Source organism: Canis lupus, chromosome 2 (genome assembly GCF_011100685.1).
Source record: "Canis lupus familiaris isolate Mischka breed German Shepherd chromosome 2, alternate assembly UU_Cfam_GSD_1.0, whole genome shotgun sequence".
NCBI classification, from domain to species: domain Eukaryota; kingdom Metazoa; phylum Chordata; class Mammalia; order Carnivora; family Canidae; genus Canis; species Canis lupus.
In genome coordinates this window covers 30,859,488-30,878,145 of record NC_049223.1, presented here as the reverse complement: position 1 = coordinate 30,878,145, position 18,658 = coordinate 30,859,488, and the positions used below count along the sequence as shown (strand labels likewise).

General features: G+C 42.9%; 1 protein-coding gene across 2 annotated transcripts in view; it reads right to left on the bottom strand.

The window, feature by feature from the left end:
- The window catches only part of LOC106557569, a 175,540-nt gene that overhangs the window by 18,566 nt on the left and 138,316 nt on the right, over window positions 1-18,658 (bottom strand). Inside the window, exons 3-4 of one of the 2 annotated variants that reach the window (XR_005355397.1) lie at window positions 7,772-7,932; window positions 6,652-6,732 (exon numbers count right to left, since the gene is read on the bottom strand). The exons of the other annotated variant lie outside the window; for it this stretch is intronic. The gene's annotated coding sequence lies outside the window, so the exon portion shown is untranslated. The remainder of the gene's footprint in view (window positions 1-6,651; window positions 6,733-7,771; window positions 7,933-18,658) is intronic. 2 annotated transcript variants of the gene reach the window in all.

Below are 18,658 nucleotides of genomic sequence, written 5' to 3'. Positions count from 1 at the left end.
GCTTCCCTCTTGACAAATTTTCCAAACCAATTATATTTGCTTTTTTTTTTAAAGATTTTATTTATTTATTCATGAAAGACACAGAGAGAGAGAGAGGCAGAGACACAGGCAGAGGGAGAAGCTGGCTCCCTGCAGGAAGCCCGATGTGGGACTTGATCCCAGGACCCCAGGGTCATGCCCTGAGCCAAAGGGAAACATTCAACCACTGAGTCACCCGCGTGCCCCACCAATTGTATTTCTAAATCTATTTGTTCTACTGTGTTTCCTAGGTTGTCTTTCAAAATAGCGTGTTAGTTGTCACTTAAGTTGCAAGACCCAGAGCCCCTTTCCACCTGTTACTATCTTTATTCGAAAGCCCTTTACTGGAAAAAGTAGCGGTGTCTCACAGAGTTCAAACCAAAATGAAACAGCCAATTTCACCCAAGTGAGGTTGTGCTAAACATCGGGAATTAACATACCTGAGCTTCGACATCCTGTGGCCTCTTTCCCCATTCATTGCCCTCTCACCACCCCAGTGTCTTAGATTCATTCTTTCTCCAGAATGGGGTCTTTGCCTGGTGCGATGCATGGACACTGACAAATCTTGAGTGTCACTATACTGCCCTTGTATTGCTATTCAATGTGACTGTTATAATTATAGTTGACCCTTGAACAACCCTGGGTTAGCAGCATCAACCCCCACCCAGCTGAAAATCTACATACAACTTTTGACTCCCCCCAAACTGAACTTCTAATAGCCTACTGTTGACCAGAAGCCTTACCGATGACATAAACAGTTGATTGCCACCTATTTTGTATGCTATATATATTACATGCTGTATTCTTACAAAAAGTACGCTAGAGAAAAGAAAATGCCACTAAGAAAATCATAAGGAAGAGAAGATCCGTTCATAGAACTGTATTGTATTTGTAAAAAAGAAATCCACAGAGTGTGACTCAAAATACTTGTTGTTCAAGAGTCCTCGCGTTGGTATTGTAATGTTACTATTACTGTACTAACCTTACTACTATAGCATTGCAACTACTATTCATGCCCTTATGTTGCTACTCCAATGTTATTATTACTTCTACCTTTCTATTGTTGCTAGTATGACTTGAGTGTTGGTATTACAAATTTAGTCATTGGGGAGCCACTGCTCTGAGCCCCAAATCCAAAAAATGGTGGGAAAGACTCAGTGGCCCAGCCCTGAACCAAGTGGCCAACTCTAGACCAACCAGATGTGTCTCAGCATCAGATAAGCAAAGAATATGAGACCTGCCTGAAAACAAATAAATGGAGTGAGGTAGAAGCACCGTGTTTGAGAAATGTGGTAGGTGGATTGAGTTGATAAATAGATGGATAGGTGGATAGATGGATAGATGGATAGATAGATAAATAGATAGATCGAATATCCACATTAAAGTAGAACAACAAATAAAATAAACATTAAATAATTATCTAAAGAAATTTCTACAGAAAACAGCCATGAGCGAATTTAGCAGAAAATAACTATATTATTGGCCTATCTATTCATTGACAGAAGTGGGATAAGAATCTGGCCATCAGTTTTCTGGCAGGCCTTGCAAGATGTACATAGAAGAGGAAATGATTCTCAGTCTCCTAATTAGTTGTTCGAGAGAAGCTCGGCTATTTCTGTACCAAGACAAGAGAAAATCTGTCCCTCAGCTCCAGAAGGAGTCAGGGTGCAGTGTATTAAATGCCACTAACGACGTCGTAAGGGTGAGCACGGTAATCCGGGCTGATGGTTTGAAGGCACAAAGCAATTCCATCAGAGTCAGTCAACCAGGGAACCCAAGTGTCGGGGCCCTGGTTTTCGGCTCCCAGTTCGTCTGGCTTCCACAGGCATGAATGTTGAATAGCGAGAGCAGAAGTGCTGTCAGAGGCCAGCGGGTAACAGGGACACATGGAGATGCTGGATGTAGGTGATGGTGTGTGGAGTGTGGGGAGTACGTGCTTTGCCTGAAGATGCTCAAAAGTTGCTATGGCTGTGTTTGAATTATTTAGACACCTGGCAGTCCAGGCAGAAGTCAGCTGCAAGCTATAGGCTACACACCGCTTCGGGGTCCAAGGACTTCCATGGACGATCTCTCACTAGGCAAAAAGATTAGTCCTTTAGGAAATTCTCCTTGTATGCCTCTTTTCTCAAAAAAAAAAAAAAAAAAAAAAAAAAAAAAAAAGGATTTCGACAAGTGAACATTCGCCTTGAGTTTGGTGAATGATAGCAACACACTCTTCCAAAGAATGTTCTAGAAATGGTTTCTTGGCTCTCCTCTCAAGGCCTCTCATGAATCGAGAGTCCAGGTGCGGCAGTGTTTGTGCACGTGCACCGTCTATATATTTGAACCTTGAAATACCTACGTCACCCCATCTGGGAAGGGGTGTTAACCCTTTATGACACCATCAGCTCGAAGTCTAGAACTGCAGGTCCAAGACGGTGGTCACTTGTTGAACACAGAATGAGGTCTGCTGTCAGTGTAAGATGCGTGCTGAATTTCAAACACTCAGCATAAAGAGAAAAACTATCTCACTAATAAATTGTATGTGTCGATCCCATGTTAAAATGTTAACATTTTGGATATATCAGGTTAAATAAAATAGTATTAACATAAAAACCTTTCCGCTTCAATTTTTTTTTTTTTTTTCTGATGCGGCTACTAGAAAAGTCAAAGTTCCATATGTGGCTCACTTTGTATTCCTATTGGACGCCACTGGACCCCTGGAAGAGGAGATGCCTGGGCTGGCTGACTGGGTCTCTCGGGGCCTCCCTCCTCGCACAGTAGAATTATTCCCCCGAGAGCAAACCTCAGAGCCCCTTTGCTTCTTTCTCTCTCTTCTCTCTCCTGCAGTTGTTAGTCCCCGAGCCTCACGTCTCACCTTCTGCGTCTATGCTGATGATGACTACAGGCGATGGGAACGCAGCCGTGTGCTTCTGCTCTACTCATCGATCCCCATATATTTTGGTTTTTCCCCCCTCACCCACCCTTTCTTCATATGGGACCAGATTCTTTTTTTTTTTTTTTTTTTCATCTTAAACAGCCATTCTCCATATTTCTGCAGACTACAAATTTCCGACAAGGAGCTGTTTGTGATTGTGAGATTGACAAATAAGTAATAGAGAAGAGCACCCCTAAAATTTTGAAGAATGATTTCTTAGAGCCTTCCCCTGCTGGTGGAAAACTTCCAAATTCCTTGGCTTAGTCATCAACACGCTTCACAATCGGGTCTCTGTCCAGGCCTCCTTCTTTCCAGCTGACACCCGGGAGCCTCCGGCCTTGCTCATTCATCCTCCGAGCCGCTCACCCTGCTTTTCTTGTTTACCCAGATCCTGACCCACCCCGACCATCCAGACCCAACTCTCTGCCTTTCATCTGCTTTTCAGCGGGGCTCTGGCAGGGATCCGCACCTCCTTAGTTCTCTTGTTATCTTCTCCATTATGCGTATCAGCACTTGCTCACGAAATACTTTGCATTGTTATTTATTTTATGTATATTTTTTTTCCAGTTAGCTTGAAATCTGCTTAGAGCCAAATCCCCATCTCCCCTTCCTTTCCACCTTCATCATCAGTGGACTAGGACACTGCCAAGCTCAGCAGGGGTCTTAAGTCCCCTTCAGCAAATTTTGTCTCCACAGTGCAGAGATGGTGCTGGCCACATGGCACCGAGTGTGGTTCCTGGTTCACTGAGTGTGGCGGGCTCTGACTGCCCCTGAAAGGACTTGTTTGCAAGCAGGCATTCAGCATCTCCTCTCCCTGAGAACACAACGTTCTAGCCCAGAAATCTGTTATCAGAGCACCCCGATGAGAAGATAAAGTCCCCCTGGGTAAGCTGCACCCCCTCAAAGTTTCCCTAAGTCTACAATGTCTGCAAAAAGTTCTTCCAATGCAGAGGTCTACCCCCAGAGTTAATCAGTCTTAGGTCTTAATCTGGTTAATTCACCAATGAGTGATGCTGCAAAAGTTCAACAAATAATTTTCCTGAGGATAGAAAAAAAATAATTTCTTGGGCAGCCCCGGTGGCTCAGCAGTTTGGTGCTGCCTTCGGCCCAGGGTGTGATCCTGGAGACCCTGAATCGAGTCCCACATGGGGCTCCCTGCATGGAGCCTGCTTCTCCCTCTGCCTGTGTCTCTGCCTCTCTCTCCTCTCTGTGTATTCTCATGAATAAATAAAATCTTAAAAAAAAAAATAAAAAAAATAATTTCCATTTTCTAGAACAAAAATGTTACATTATCGGATTTAAAGTCATTTCCAAGCAAACTAAAAATGTAAAATAAAAAATGTATGAAATTTTTCTTGCGTAAAGCATCATTACAGTTCAACGTTCTAAATTTGACATTTGTTTCTCTCTCCCCCTCCTCCCTTCCACTCTTTTATTCCTCTCCTCCTTCATAGTAACATTCAAACAAAATAAATTATTCTTTGAAACTCACAATAATTTGTACATGTAGATCAGTATTAGTTTCTTCAAAAATCCACTCAGTAGGCTGTGAACTTATCTTAAAGACCATCGTTAGTAAAAAATAATTTTGGAACTTCCCTTCCTAAATTCAGCAATTCAGTAATGTGATCTTACATTCTTCCATCACAATAAAAAAAAAAAATCCTTCGTTAGAACTGGATTTAATCAAGAAGATATAGGCCAACTACAAATCCAATCTACATGAAATACTCAAAATGCAAAACACTTACCAGTAGTTAGAGAAAGTTAACAGTCTTTCAAGGGAACTTTTAGAACATATTTACCATATAACATTTATCAAGCTGTATTTATTCACATTATCGCAGGCGATCTTATGTTTCTTGAGACTAGAATCTGTTTTTAAAAATGCTTTTGTATACTTGCTAGCTCCAGTAGAGTCCTTTATATATGCCAAGCATCCCATTATCATTTGAAGACAGAAAAGACTGGGAAGAAGATGGGGACACAGTCAGTGCAACCATCTCTCCCAACAAGTCATTTCAGAATGAGACTGGCCGCAGTACAGCGGAAAAGTGCGGAAAGCTCCCCAGAAAAAATGGCCTCTTCAGAAGGGCCTTCAAGATAAGCCCATTGGCTTGGGCCAAATGACAAAAAAAGTCAGGGGCAAAGGAGAACAGCGGAGAGGCATGGCCAGCTTCGAGGGACATCAGGAAGGAGGCAAAGAGGGGTGGCCATGACCTGATGCAAAGGTCAACACACCCGTGTTTAGGGGCTTCCCAGACATGTGCCCGCAGGACGGCCTGTGTGGCTCTGCAAAGGGACAGCGCGTGGTGAGGAAGGACACCCATCAACATGGGCAGGTGACAGGCCACCCCAGCTGCTCAGGTCCAGCCTGCTGGCGTCTGCTGCTCTTGGGTCCTAGAATTCCCTTCGCCACATGTCAGGCCGATGTCTGTTTGCCTAAACTGCATGACATTTAGAAGGAGTAGCAGGAAATGTTTAAAATAGGAAAGGCAAAGATGCTTTACCTAGAGCTCTCCCGAGCTCCCCCGCAACAGCAGTTCAAAGGCGGGAGTGCTCTGCCCTGGTGCAGGGAGGAGCCACCCGTCAGTGAGGGAAAGCAAGGGAAGGCAGGTCTCGGCGGCGCAGGGTCTGCCCGCCTCCTCTGCTCTGAGGCTTCCATTAATAGTTGCATCCTTTGTACATCACTTTCCAAAGTTCCATGCTTTGTTGTTGTTGGTTTTTTAAATAGATCTTTATTTATTTGAGAGAGAGAATGAGCATGAGTGGGGAAGAGTCAGAGGGAGAAGCAGGCTCCCTGCTGAGCAGGACTGATGCTCCACCGACGGAGCCCCCCCAGGCATCCCGAAGTCTCCGTGGTTTATAAGGAGGTTGGTACTCCAGACTGAGGTCAGTGTGAGGGTGGTGAAGGGCTGATGGGGCTTCAGGGGTCTCGTTTCTGTCCTCATGTCTACACAGCGAGTGTGTGACTGTCATCTGCTAACTGTAGACTCTTCCAGAACTGGTCCATGAACACCCGAGCTCTCCCTCTGCCTCCCCCCAGTACGATAGTAAATGTGACAGGACCCTCGGCCTCCTCTCCACTTTATACCACCTCATAGCATCTACTGGGATGCTCTGCATTGAGTAAACTTAAGAATGAGGTGCAAACAACATAGCTGGGGGGGCGCCTGGGCGGCTCAGTCGGTTGAGTGTCCAACTCTTGGTTTTGGCTCAGGTCATGATCTCAGGGTCGTGAGATCGAGCCCCACCTCAGGCTCCATGCTCAGCAGGGAATCTGCTTGAGATTCTCTCCTTCTCCCTCCGCTCCTCCTCCTGCTCTCTCTCTCTGTCAAATAAATAATTAAAATCTGAAAGAAAGAAAGAAAGAGAAAGAAAGAGAAAGAAAGAAAGAAAGAAAGAAAGAAAGAAAGAAAGAAAGAAGAAAGAAAGAAGAAAGAAAGAAAGAAAGAAAGAAAGAAAGAAAGAAAGAAAGAAAGAAAGAAGAAAACAGCTGGAAAGAAAAATACCCTTCATTTAATCCTATCCTTGCTGTTTTGTCAATAATAGAATTCAGACTTGGAAATTCTGTGAGTGGCCCAGGGCCAGTCAGAAAGTTAATAACAACAAGGTTATGACAAGAATCTAAAATCTCTGATTCCCAGAACCGTGGCTATTTTTACTCCCCATCTCCCATGGGTAAGCACAGGTGGGGAACACTGACAGCTACTCACCACGTGTGTCTTCCACATGGTTTCAACTGGAAGGGGCAGGAGGGGTTGCAGCATGACTTGGGTGATGAGGTGTTCATGGTCCTGGAGGAAAGAACAAAGTAAGGGACATTGCACCCATTTTTATGTATTTATTTTATTTAGCTACGTGTGTGAGTTTAGAACTCTTTCCTCTAAGGGTCTCAAGTCTAAGGATGATGCAGACGTTCAACTCTGCAAAAATGCTCGCGCAGAGCAGTGACTGGGGGCAAGCTACCGGCAGCCAGCGGACAGCTGGGCTGGAGCAGAGTAGAGACCCACTGGCACGAGGGTGGGGGAGCTGGGTTGCTGGGGAGCAGCGGCCTGGTTGACTGAGAAGCGCTGTGCCACTAGGACTTAGGAGTGGCACACCTGCGGTGCCCTCGGCTCCCTAACTTACTCTACTGTCGGGGTTCAGAACTCTGGGGTTCTTAACCTTTGTGACCAGCGTCTTCCTTGTGACCAGCTACGGCGTGTAAGGAATCAGGCTGGATCCATGTGTCACCATGCACAACAGCAAACCTATCCCCATTAACACGGAAAGGATGCTTTATATATAAAGGACTGAGCCCCTCAGAAATCCAAATCACTGCAAACATTGTCCACTCCGGCTGATTGATCACCTAATAGGAGACCATCAAGGGAGAAAGAGCCCACGATCCCTGGAAACATTGATAATGCAAACATCCTTGCATTCTAACTCTGAGTAGGACACACAACAAACTCCATTTGTTTGTTTAAAGATTTTATTTATTTGAGAGAGAGCGAGGGAGAACAAGCAGGGGAGTGGCAGACAGAGGCAGAGGGAGAGGGAGAAGCAGGCTCCCCACTGATGGAAGAGCCCAGTGCGGGGCTCAACCCCAGGACCCTGGGATCAGGACCTGGGCCGAAGGCAGATGCTTCACCGACTGAGCCACCCAGGCGCCCCTGTTTGGATTTTTTTTTTTTTTTTAAATGAAGTCCATACTTTAGAATATGAAATGGCTTCTGTGGAGTCCAAAATAGACTCACAATTTATCATTGCAAATGATGATCTAGCAAAGTTCCAGATGCCCCAAAATTATAGATACAAAAAGAGTGAATCAAATGTCTGCATACAACTCACCGCATTTCCTGCTCAAGTCCTTTTTATACGGAGTGTTGAAATTCCATTTAATTGCCTCTGAATTCATTTGTGCACTATGTCAGATCCAGCTAGGCCATATTTTATTTTGATATTTGAAAATATGCATTACTGCATTGTCACATGTACTCCTGGGTTTTTTTCTTAGAGGAAAAAAAAATCAAAGGAAAAATTAATGATATAGAAACTGACGTTTATTTAAAATCAGGCATGGAGCATGTTAATTGAGACCCTTGCTGTTATAGTATCTAGCATATTATGTTTCTGAGTTTATGACAACTATAATAACCATTTATAGCAGCATAAAAATCAACTTCTGAGTCGTCTTAGATGAACCTGACAGATTGGAAAGCTCCTTTGGAAAACACTAATAGGAACTTTTCAAAGACAATGAATTGAAATATTTTATTCGTGTATCTCGCTGGCAGCCCACATTGTAGGTGTAATCACAGCTCATCACACGCTTAGAGTTACTAATATTATGATTTATTAATTTGTGACGTTTCTAAACTTATTACTCTATTACTCCTTTTCCCCTTGACAGGTAATTGTCATCAGGAATTACTGATTCTTAGCTGGAATGTTGCATCCTCTTATTGGCACATCCCTCCATGCAACCCACAAATTCCTGTCATAAAATTCATACATTTGCCTCGGTTTGATGTAAATCAAGATCGTGGCGGTGAAATCCCACATGTTTTGATTAAGGAAAGCACCATTCTATATAACATTCTCAGAAAAAAAGAGCAAATTCTGCTTTTCTTTGTCAAGTCTTGGGATATGGACATTTGCTTTCTCTGATGAATAGGTTGCAAGGCACGCACGTGGTTATTTGGGACTTACTTTTTATTTCTGATTGCAATGAGCACCATTGCCTACTCTGGAAGAACCAGAGGTTTAACCTTGGATGTAACTTTTTTTTTTCTTTTTTTTTTTTTTTTTTTTTTTTTTTTGTGCAAAAGTCTTGTTGGTGGCCAGCAGGCCAGCAGCAAGGGAATATGCACGGAAGAGGAGGGATTGCTGGCGATGTTGCAAAACTCAGAGTGAGACCATATACGTGTACTTGGTGATTTATCCTTCTATGGATGCAGGCTGTGTAGTTTCGTGCATATAAAATATGCCTCATAAATAACACAGTGTCTGTATCATAATTGTAGTGGCCACCGTGAATCTGGGGTAAGACTTCTTTAATGATTAATTGCTAACTCATGGTCGAGCCTGTAGAATTTTTCCCATCTTTTCCTAACCAGAGCTCTCTGGATGTAAGAACAAGATACATCAGCTCTGGAAGTTCCAGAAGGATCACAGACGAACCATTGCTTTGTACTTTTGCTTCAGGGGCAAACTCTCCTTCCTCTGACCAGCCTGGCTCCAGAAATCCTATCAAACGCCCCAGATGGGCTGCATGGCTTGGTCTCATGGACTCTCCTCCGTGGCACCTGGAGCCCATCGCTCTGGCTGCTCTTTGTCCTTGCTCCGGGGATAGGGTACACCCCACTGCTTGGCCCCGGGAGAGCACTGCAGCAGTGACAGTGGTCCCTCACCAGCACTGGTTTGTCATCTGTATCACCTCCCCCCCTTCCCAGGGCTCCTTGTGGACATGAGATTATGGTCTTTTACATGGATTTTAATGAGTGTACGTTGCACAAGAAAGAAATGTTGCATCTTTAGAGTGGCCTTTTTCTACATTTCAAATAGCATCATTGCCATAGAAACTGAACACTCTCGAACTAAAATACACAGAAAGAAGGTTAGTTAACCGCACATGGGAGAAGGTGTGCCAAACCAAGCCTGTGAGCCAGAAGGGGCTCAATGTGATTTTGAGCCTATAGTTAGAACCAGCTGGAAACTTGCAGTGAAAGAGATTAAATGGGTACCTCCTCACCCCACCCCAGGTGTAGACACCTTCCCTGGTGTCCCTGAGCCATGCCCACCCGCCTTCTCAGCTGGCCAGCCCGTACTGCAGGTCATATGGCTCTTGGCTGACTTTACCTCTGGCTACTCTTACCTGGCAATGGAATGTTCATTTGAGACGGGGCACTGTTTGTATTTAAACAGCTTAACAATAACCCACAACCCTCGGACCAACTCACTGTTTGTATTTAAAAGGCAGAGTAAAAAAAAGTAGCTTTCATTACTATTTTTTCTAATTACACAATTGTTACAGGTTCAGGGTAGACAGTTTTAAAAATTCAACCTAAATTAAGAAAAAAAAAAAACTTTTATTCCCAACCACCCAGGTTGAGTCTGTTTTCACATGTAGATCTCCACTCCCCACGCACCCCTGAGTGTGGGTGACTCTTGAACAAGGATTGAAACTGTGTGGGTTCACGTAAGCACAGAATATTTCTTTTCAATAAATACAGTACATACTATAAATGGAATTTCTCTCCCTCATGATTTTCTTAGTGACATTCTTTTCTCTGGCTTACTTTATTGTAAGAGCACAATATGTCATACATATAACATACAAAACAGGCCTTAATCCACTGATTATGTTATTAGTAAGGCCTCCGGGCAACAGTAGGCTGTTGATAGTTAAGTTTGGTGGGGAAGTTAAAAGTTATAGGCAGATGTTCAACTGGACTGAGTTCAGGGTTTCTGACCCCTGCATTGCTCAAGGGTCAACTGTAGGGGAGTTGGTGTATCATCGTGTAAGAGGACAAGCTCGGCCACTTTTGTGCTGTGCATCCCTGACAGGTTACTCTAACTCTGTGTGCCTGTCTTCTTCTTTGTAAAATGGTAATGATTTTAGTAAACAAAGCACAGGATCATTGTGAGAAGTGAATTAATTAATTACTTCATATTAAAAGCTTAATAGATGTCAGCTTTTATCATCATTATATTGCTTTTACTTTTTTGGGTTTTGTTTAATATTTGTTTAATATGCCTTATCATCTTTTTGTGTCTTTTTTGTAATTGCATAATATATGCCATATGTAGAACATTTACATAACAATGATAGATAATTCTTAGAGAGGCAAGCTGTAGTCAAAAGTAAGAGCGTAATTTCTGTGGACAAAAATAGAGAGGCATGTTGCATGGCTCATGGTAAACTGAAACCATATTTGGGCACTTAGGATAGGGTTTTAATTCCCTTATGGAACGCTAAGGAGCTGGAATTGAACTTCTGGAGGTAGCTATTGGTTGAGACCTCAATCTTTGCCTGCAACCGAAGCTGAAATATTTCTGCCCAGTCATTGAGGCTATGGACAAAAACATGTGCTTTCAGAAGAAGAAGAAAGCAGAGGCACTCAGATATGGACAAGGGATTGGGGAACATGGTCTTTGCAAGCTGAAAGCCCTTGAGCTACTAGCCAAACTGATTCAGGACCATATTCCCAGGAGGTTGACAAAACAACAGGCCTGCCAGGGAAGGAAGCTCACTAATGTGGGGAGAATATATTCACATGAAATGATGCTCCATCGTGATGACAGCGTGGATGAAGAATTCCACAGCCATGAATAAAAACCACTAGGTTAATAGAAGGATCAAAGAGACAATTGAGAAACCCGAAAAAGATAATCAGACAAGTATGTAGAAATTATACAGATGGATAATAGACATTCATAAAACAACAGCAAGAAGAGGCAACAATGAAAAAGAATCAAGCACAAAGTCTGGAAATTAATGACCTAATAATTTGGTTCAAAAGTTCAATAGATGGGAATAGTCAGGTAGACACAACTGGAGATGTAATCCCAAATGCTAGGCAGAGAGATGGAAATGAAAAACAATGAGTCAAAGGATGTCAAAGATAGATTAAGAAAGTTTTAAATGAAGAAAAATGAGCGCATAGGGAGGGGCAATACAAATTAAATCAAATACTTAATTTGATAATGACTCAAATATTTTCAGGACTAAAGAAACTCATAAAGCATTCAAACATTGTAACAAGTACTCGGCCTTGTAAAACCATAAAAATCTACGTTTGCATTCATCATGCTAAACCTACAATGTACAGGAGATAGATTATGTTTTAGAATATGTTGTAGAAAAAGTTTAAATTATAAAAAAAATAAAAACAATGCAGCATTTGATACTTGACTTCTCATCAATAATAAAAGATGCAGAAGCCAGAGAAACATGGATTTTTTCAAGTCTAAGGGAAAATAAATGGTAACCAGAACTCCATAGTGAAATAAAAGTATTTTCAGACATTCAATGAAAAGGTAGTTCACTACTGGGGCACGCGGGTGGCCCAGTTGGTTAAGTGTCCAACTCTTGGTTTTGTCTCAGGTCATGATCTCAGGGTCATGAGATGGATCCTCGCAGAAGGTTCCATACTCAGCACGGAGTGCCCCACCCCACTCATACTTTCTCTCTCTCTCAAATAAATAAATAAATTCAAAAAAAGACAGTTTACTACTTACAATTCCTCAGGGAAAAAAATAACAAAGCATATCCTTCCATGAGGAAAAAATAACTCAGAAGAAAAAAAAATAGAAGAGCCGAGAGTGAGTGGTACAATCCTGAGTAAGCATAGTTGAATCTGTGTTATTGTTGAGAAGCAAATGACAGTGGTGGTTATGGTGAGGATGGTGACCACTTGTGTTAGACAAACAAGCTCTAATTAAACCTTAGACAATAGTAACCCGAATATAGGAAAACCGCTATTTGGAGGGGGGTTAAAACAGATAACGGTCTAGTTGAAGAAACTGTCTTTGAACATTTTTTTTTATGAAAAAAAAAATGAAAGGAAACAGTTTTAAAAATTAAGTGTAGGCAGTAAGTTAATAGTATTGGTAGAAGGAGAAAAGAATTAATTCTATCAACTCAACATCAATTAAGGAAGGAGAACAAATTTTGTCAAAAGTGAAAGAAAAGCATGGGAACTACAAAACCACTTGGCAGAACTAATTCCAACTATAATAACAGCAAGATAAGGGTAACGTCTCATGGCGAAAGACAATGTCCGTGTGGTAGGGCAACACGGTGGTCCCCCCAAAACATCCACTTCCTAACCCTGGAACCGACAGATGCCATAAGATTAAGGACCTTGGGAAGAGAGGTTATCCTGATTACCCCTTTCAGCCCAAGATCATCAGAGATGATCCTAAAAATCAGAGAGCTTTTCCCACTTGTGTCCATGGAAAACTGTGGAGGCACATGTAGTATCAGAAAGAGGTGATGTTGCCTGAAGACAAGAGGAGGGGCCTCGAGCCCAGGGACATGGCGGCCTTTAGGAACTGGACAAGGCAGCAAGACAGACTCTCTCCCAGAGCTTCCAAAAAGGAATTAGCCTTGCCCATACCCCGATTTTTTTCAGGGAGATCCTTGAGAAACTTCTAACCTACAGGAATGTAAGATAATACATTTGTATTGTTATAAGGCATTTTTCATATTTTGTGTTCTTACAAGCAACATTGCAATGAATGTCTGTGAGTATATTTCTTCATCTATTTTGGTTTTTTGTTTTCTTAAAATGAAGTGGAGATCCTGGTTAAAAGGGTATGAATCTACTATTCATGTGGTTAACACTCAGTGCCTTATTGCCATACGGAAACATGCTACCAGTTTTAACCATCTTCAGTGTCAATTATCTTTGGTATGGAGGGAGAAGGAAGAAAATGAGAGGGTAAGGAGGCCAGAGAGGAGAGAAGACCTTCCTGGCATTTCCGTTTCCCCATCTCCCTCCTTCTGACTTCTTGGTCCTTTGTCTTCTGGAAGCCTGAAGGTGGCTGTGACTCTAGGAGGCTGCCCCCAAATACAAGGAGACACAGCTCCACTCCCGACCTGCGGTTCTAAGGTTGGAAGGAAGAGAGGTCTACGGTTGTCACTGCCATAGTCAGGAGTGTTAAGGAAGGAATTCAGATCTCCATGGAAACAAAAAGCAGAAAGAAACAAACAGGTAATCAATGAAAATACTGTCTTTTTATTCAAATAATAATTTTCCATTTGTCATAAAATGAAATCACCGTAAGCATCACAGATTAATCTGCATTTATGAGCAGAATCCTTTGGCAAATCACCTTATTTCCCTGAACTTCAGCCTCAATTTACTCATCTGGGACATGCAGGTTAAAAAATATGTATAGAGCTTTTGTAACAGAAAATAATCATGTCTGGAAGAATTTACCACAGATAGGGCTTGACACATAGAAGTCAATCAATACATTCTGGCTCTCATTACTACACAAAATCATGAGAATTGCCTCTTTTTTTTCTGTTTTAATTGTTGCAAAGCAGAAGCTACAGCACAGCATTCAAACCTTCTGGGGAGCAGGCTTCTGTTCCAAGTCTCCAGAGTCCTGATGTGACATGATCTGAAGGCTAGTCAGGAAACTCACCCTGACCAGGCTGAGTGTCCGCATTGCTTTTTGAATTGCCTTTGGGAGGAACCCCCTGACCCGTTGGAAACCTTAGCAAACCATAGAGATTTGGACGTAGTGGTGGCCCCAAAATAGGAACCTTCTAAATCGTTCCTCCAAGATCTGATGATGAGTGCAGTGTCCTGTCTGAGGAACCTGTATTGGAAAAGCAGTTACTGAGCGGCCAGCAGACTTGGTCTCAGCTCTGTGAGCATTTAGCTCTGCTTACTTCTCATCAAATGATAGCAATCACCTATTCAGGTCAGTGCTATTAGTCATCTCTGCAAGTACTAGAGCCTTCTTTGAGGTTAGTCAGGCATCTTACACATGGTAATCCCACTAGGGAGGGGGGTTGGTGCAGGGCAAATTACAATCCAACCGTGACGTTTGCATAACACCTGATCTATTTGTAAATGATACTCACTCAGCACAGACAGCAGTCCCTTCGTCTGTTTTTACAAGAAGAGTATTTTATAGTAAAACGTGACAGGATGTGCATGGCCAGGCCAAAGCACACAGGGGTACAGGCAAGCGACACTTGAGAGGGCTGTCCCTTCCCCTTGCAGGCACTTCGTCTGCCAGAGCCCCTTTCAGACTCTGCGCTTTACCGTTCCAATCCTATTGGGCTTGTTTTCATGTTGTTCCTGTTCCATCTGAGAAAATGAGAGCCAGAGGGGCCGAGCTACCTGGCTGAGGCCTCCATGGGAAAACCAAGCTGCCCTCTGAATGGAGTAGATCATGGCAATGCCACCTAGAAAGGGGCATGAGCCAACAGCCCATGGACTTCTCATCCATCTCTTAAGAGAGGCTTGAGCATTCTCACATATTCTGAAGTAGGAACAGAAGTCTCTGAGAAAGGAACAGAAATCTCATATCCCCAAGTATTAAGACCTGTTCTTATGAAGATCAACAGATGTTGTGACCATGTTTGAAGACCTTAACCCCATCACCACGTGTTTTGATGTGGGGAGTAGTCTGGTGACAATTAAAACAATGACTTGTTCACTAAGGGATTCTAAAATGCCTCAAGGCAGCCTTTGCTCAAATAGCCTTACAAAACTGATCTTTCATTACATTATTTCTGAATTGATATTAACTCTGAATTTCAGGTCAGGGAGTCCATAAAATAGTCCCCCTAGATGTGGAAAAAGTGCCCTGAGCAGTGTTAGCTATATGTGCCTGTGTCTGTCTGTGCGGGTGTGTATGCCTGTCTGTGCGTGTGTGCATGTGTGTCGGTCTGTGTGTGTGTCTCTGTATGTGTTTGTATGGATGTGTGTATATGTGTGTGTGTCTCTATGTGTGTCTGTCTGGATGTGCACTTCTGTATATGTGTTTGTATGTGCACACATGTGTGTATGCCTATCTGTACGTGTGTGTGCAAGTGTGTCTGTGTGTTTATGGATGTTTGTGGCTGTGTGTATACCTGTGTGTACGTGTGTGTGCACATATCTATAAGATGGGAGATCCCTGAACTTACAGAGCAAAATAAAGATTTTCTCAGATGAAAACTTAGGGTTGCTGCAGTGCACAAGGAGTGAGGGAAAGTGAATTAGGCTATGAAGTCCCCAGTAACACAAGATGGGACTGAGACAGCATGAGGTGGGAGCATAAGCTCCAGAGAAAGGTCAAGACACTGCTGGTTAACAGGCCCCTCAGAGGCCAGGGTCATGGGTCAAGAGCAGGTACTTGCAACAGGAATCTATCAGATTTGCTCGAGTAAAACTAACTCAAGCCCAGGTTTAAGTATATGAAAATGGATAATTTTTTCATCATTTCCTTCTCCCCCAAAATTTTCAGTTCTTTTAAAAAGTGAAAATTGTCCTTTCAAAGAAGTTTTGGAGACATTGTGTGGAATAATTGTCTATGGCTATTATAGTTTCAACCAAGATATGTCAACCCTGGTGTGGATTTCATTAAATGTGCCTTGCACTGACATTTTTGCTAAACAGTATTTTGCTCCCCTAGTAAAATGAAAAGAGCAAATACAGTTGGAATTTATATTCTATTTCCTTTCTTTACTCAATCTTACCCTTTACTTCACCGAAATTAGATACTGAAAAGGCTTGAATACGATAAAACTATTTCTACGATTTTTCTTTACCAAATTCTTTTAAGAAAAGTGTTTATTATCTTTGCCAAATTAGAAAATGAGATGAGGAACAAACACATCAATATTGGAACATAACTGCCATTTATCTTGCTGGTGTTGGGGTTGCTGCTTAATGAGAAGTAAGCTGTAGAAAAATAATTTGAGATTCCTTAGAAACAGAAATGCCTATGGTCAAGAAAGAAGCAAGTGAGATATTTCTGGGAAGTGATGGAGTAAGAGGATCCTAAGCTCACCTGGCCCCATGGACACACCTGGATAACAGCTGCACCAGTGCCACTACCCCTGACAATGACCCAACGAGTCCCCATAGTTCAATGTAGACAGGAGACCACGAAAAGAGCAGGAGGGGCAGAGACTTGGTCAAGGACCAAACTCTCGATGAGACTAACCAGAAACAGGACACACTACAAGCCCAGAGAATGGGGAGGGACAGACCCCACCCCGGACACCCCACGCATGAGGGACCCTCACTGGGAAGACAAGTCCCCATAACATCTGGCTTCAAGAACAAGTGGGACTTAACTTCACAGGATTTTACAACCAGTGAGCCTTAACTGGGTACTTTAAAAATCAGTGGGCTTAGCTCTGGGAGAGCCTGAGTGTGATAGGAAACTGAGTCTCTACCCTTAAAGGCAACATAACAAAAACCACCCCTCGGTACAGGCAGCATAGAAACAACAGTTTGAAAACTGCCTGGGGCATACTTGAAGGAGGTTTATTTGCTGATCTCAAAACATGTACAGGAGGCACATGGATCTTCAGGAGTCTTCTCCAAGAACAAAAGAGCTAGCAGGCACCAACCCTCTGCCCCGCCAGCATAGATACCCAGGCACTTGTGGGAACGAGAATGAACAGTGTCCACCAACTTTGTTAACACCACAAGCTCCACCCTACAGACCCTCCCATGGATCCACCCATCCAACCTGCCCCACTCAGCAGGAGTCCCCCCAAAGCTGCTCCTGCTGCATCTCATTCTGCAAGCAGGCCTGGGCAGGGACCAGCCCCACTCCAATTGACTCCTGCTTTGGGGAGAGGAGAAGGTAACCACAAATTTGACTGAAGCCACAGCGGCCGAACCTGGCAGTGCAGAGAGAGTCCTCTGCTGATCTGTGTGTCTATAGCCCTGGCTGGACAGACATCTACAGTCAGGCATCTGATCTAACTGCAGCCTTGCCCCCCAACAGAAACCTCTCAGGGGGCAGCACAGGGAGAGAGTCTTGCAGTTCAGGGTCACTGGAGCCTGGGCAGATCAATTGGAGGCAGGCATGTGGTTTGTAAGCAGGCTTAATCCACCAACAAAAGCCTCCCAGGGGACAAGGCAGGGAAATCACACTGCAGTTCCAAGCAACTGCAGCCCCAGAAAACAGGCTGAAGGCAGGCACCTACTCTAACTGCCGACCCCACTCAACTACAAAACCACAACAGCTCCAGACTAGCCCATTAGCAGCACAGGGATCAAAACCTGCTGACAACAGGCAAAGCAGGTCATTGCAGCCAATTGGACTGAAGACAAATACAGCTCCACACAATAGGAGGATGCACACCACATACATAGGAGACATTCTCGAAGTGTCAGGTTCTGGTAAACAGGGGGGACGTTGCACTGCAGAGCACCACAGGATGTCTTCTTCATGAGGCTACTATTTTCAAGATCAGGAGATGAAACTGACTCTCAATACATAGAAACAAACACAGACAGTTGGACAAAATAAGGAGACAGAGGAATGTTTCCCAAATGAAAGAACAGAACAAAACCACAGCAAAATAGTTAAATTAAATGAAGATGAGCAATATGCCTGATAGAGAATTAAAAATAATGGTCATAAAGATAGATACTGGATGTAAGAAAGAATAGAGGATCTCAGTAAAACCTTCAATGAGGAGATAGAGCATATACAAAGGAACCAATCAGATGTTAAGAACTTAGTAACTGAAATTTAAAATACACTGGAGAGAAATAAATAGTACACTAAAGGAAGCAAAAGAATAGATAAGTGAGGTAGGAGATAGAGTAATGGAAAGCAACCACACTGAACAGCAAGATGAAAAAATAATAATACAAAAATGAGAATAATTTAATGGAACTCAGTGATTCCTATCAAGCATAATAACATTTGTATTACAGGGATCCCAAAAAAAGAGAAGGGAGAGAAAGAGGGGCAGAAAACAGTAGCTGAAAATAGTAGCTGAAAACTTACTGAATCTGAGGAAGGAAACAGACAGCCACATCCAGGAGACACTGAGAATTCCAATCAAAATTTGCCCAAGGAGGTCCTCACCAAGACACATAATAACTAATATGGTAAAAAGTAGTGCTAAAGAGAGAATTTTAAAAGCAGCAAGAGAAAATAGTTACATGCAAGGGAAACTCCAAGAGGCTATGAAGTGATTTTTCATCAGAAACTTGGCAGCCCCAAGGGAGTGGCATGATACATTCAAGGTGCTGA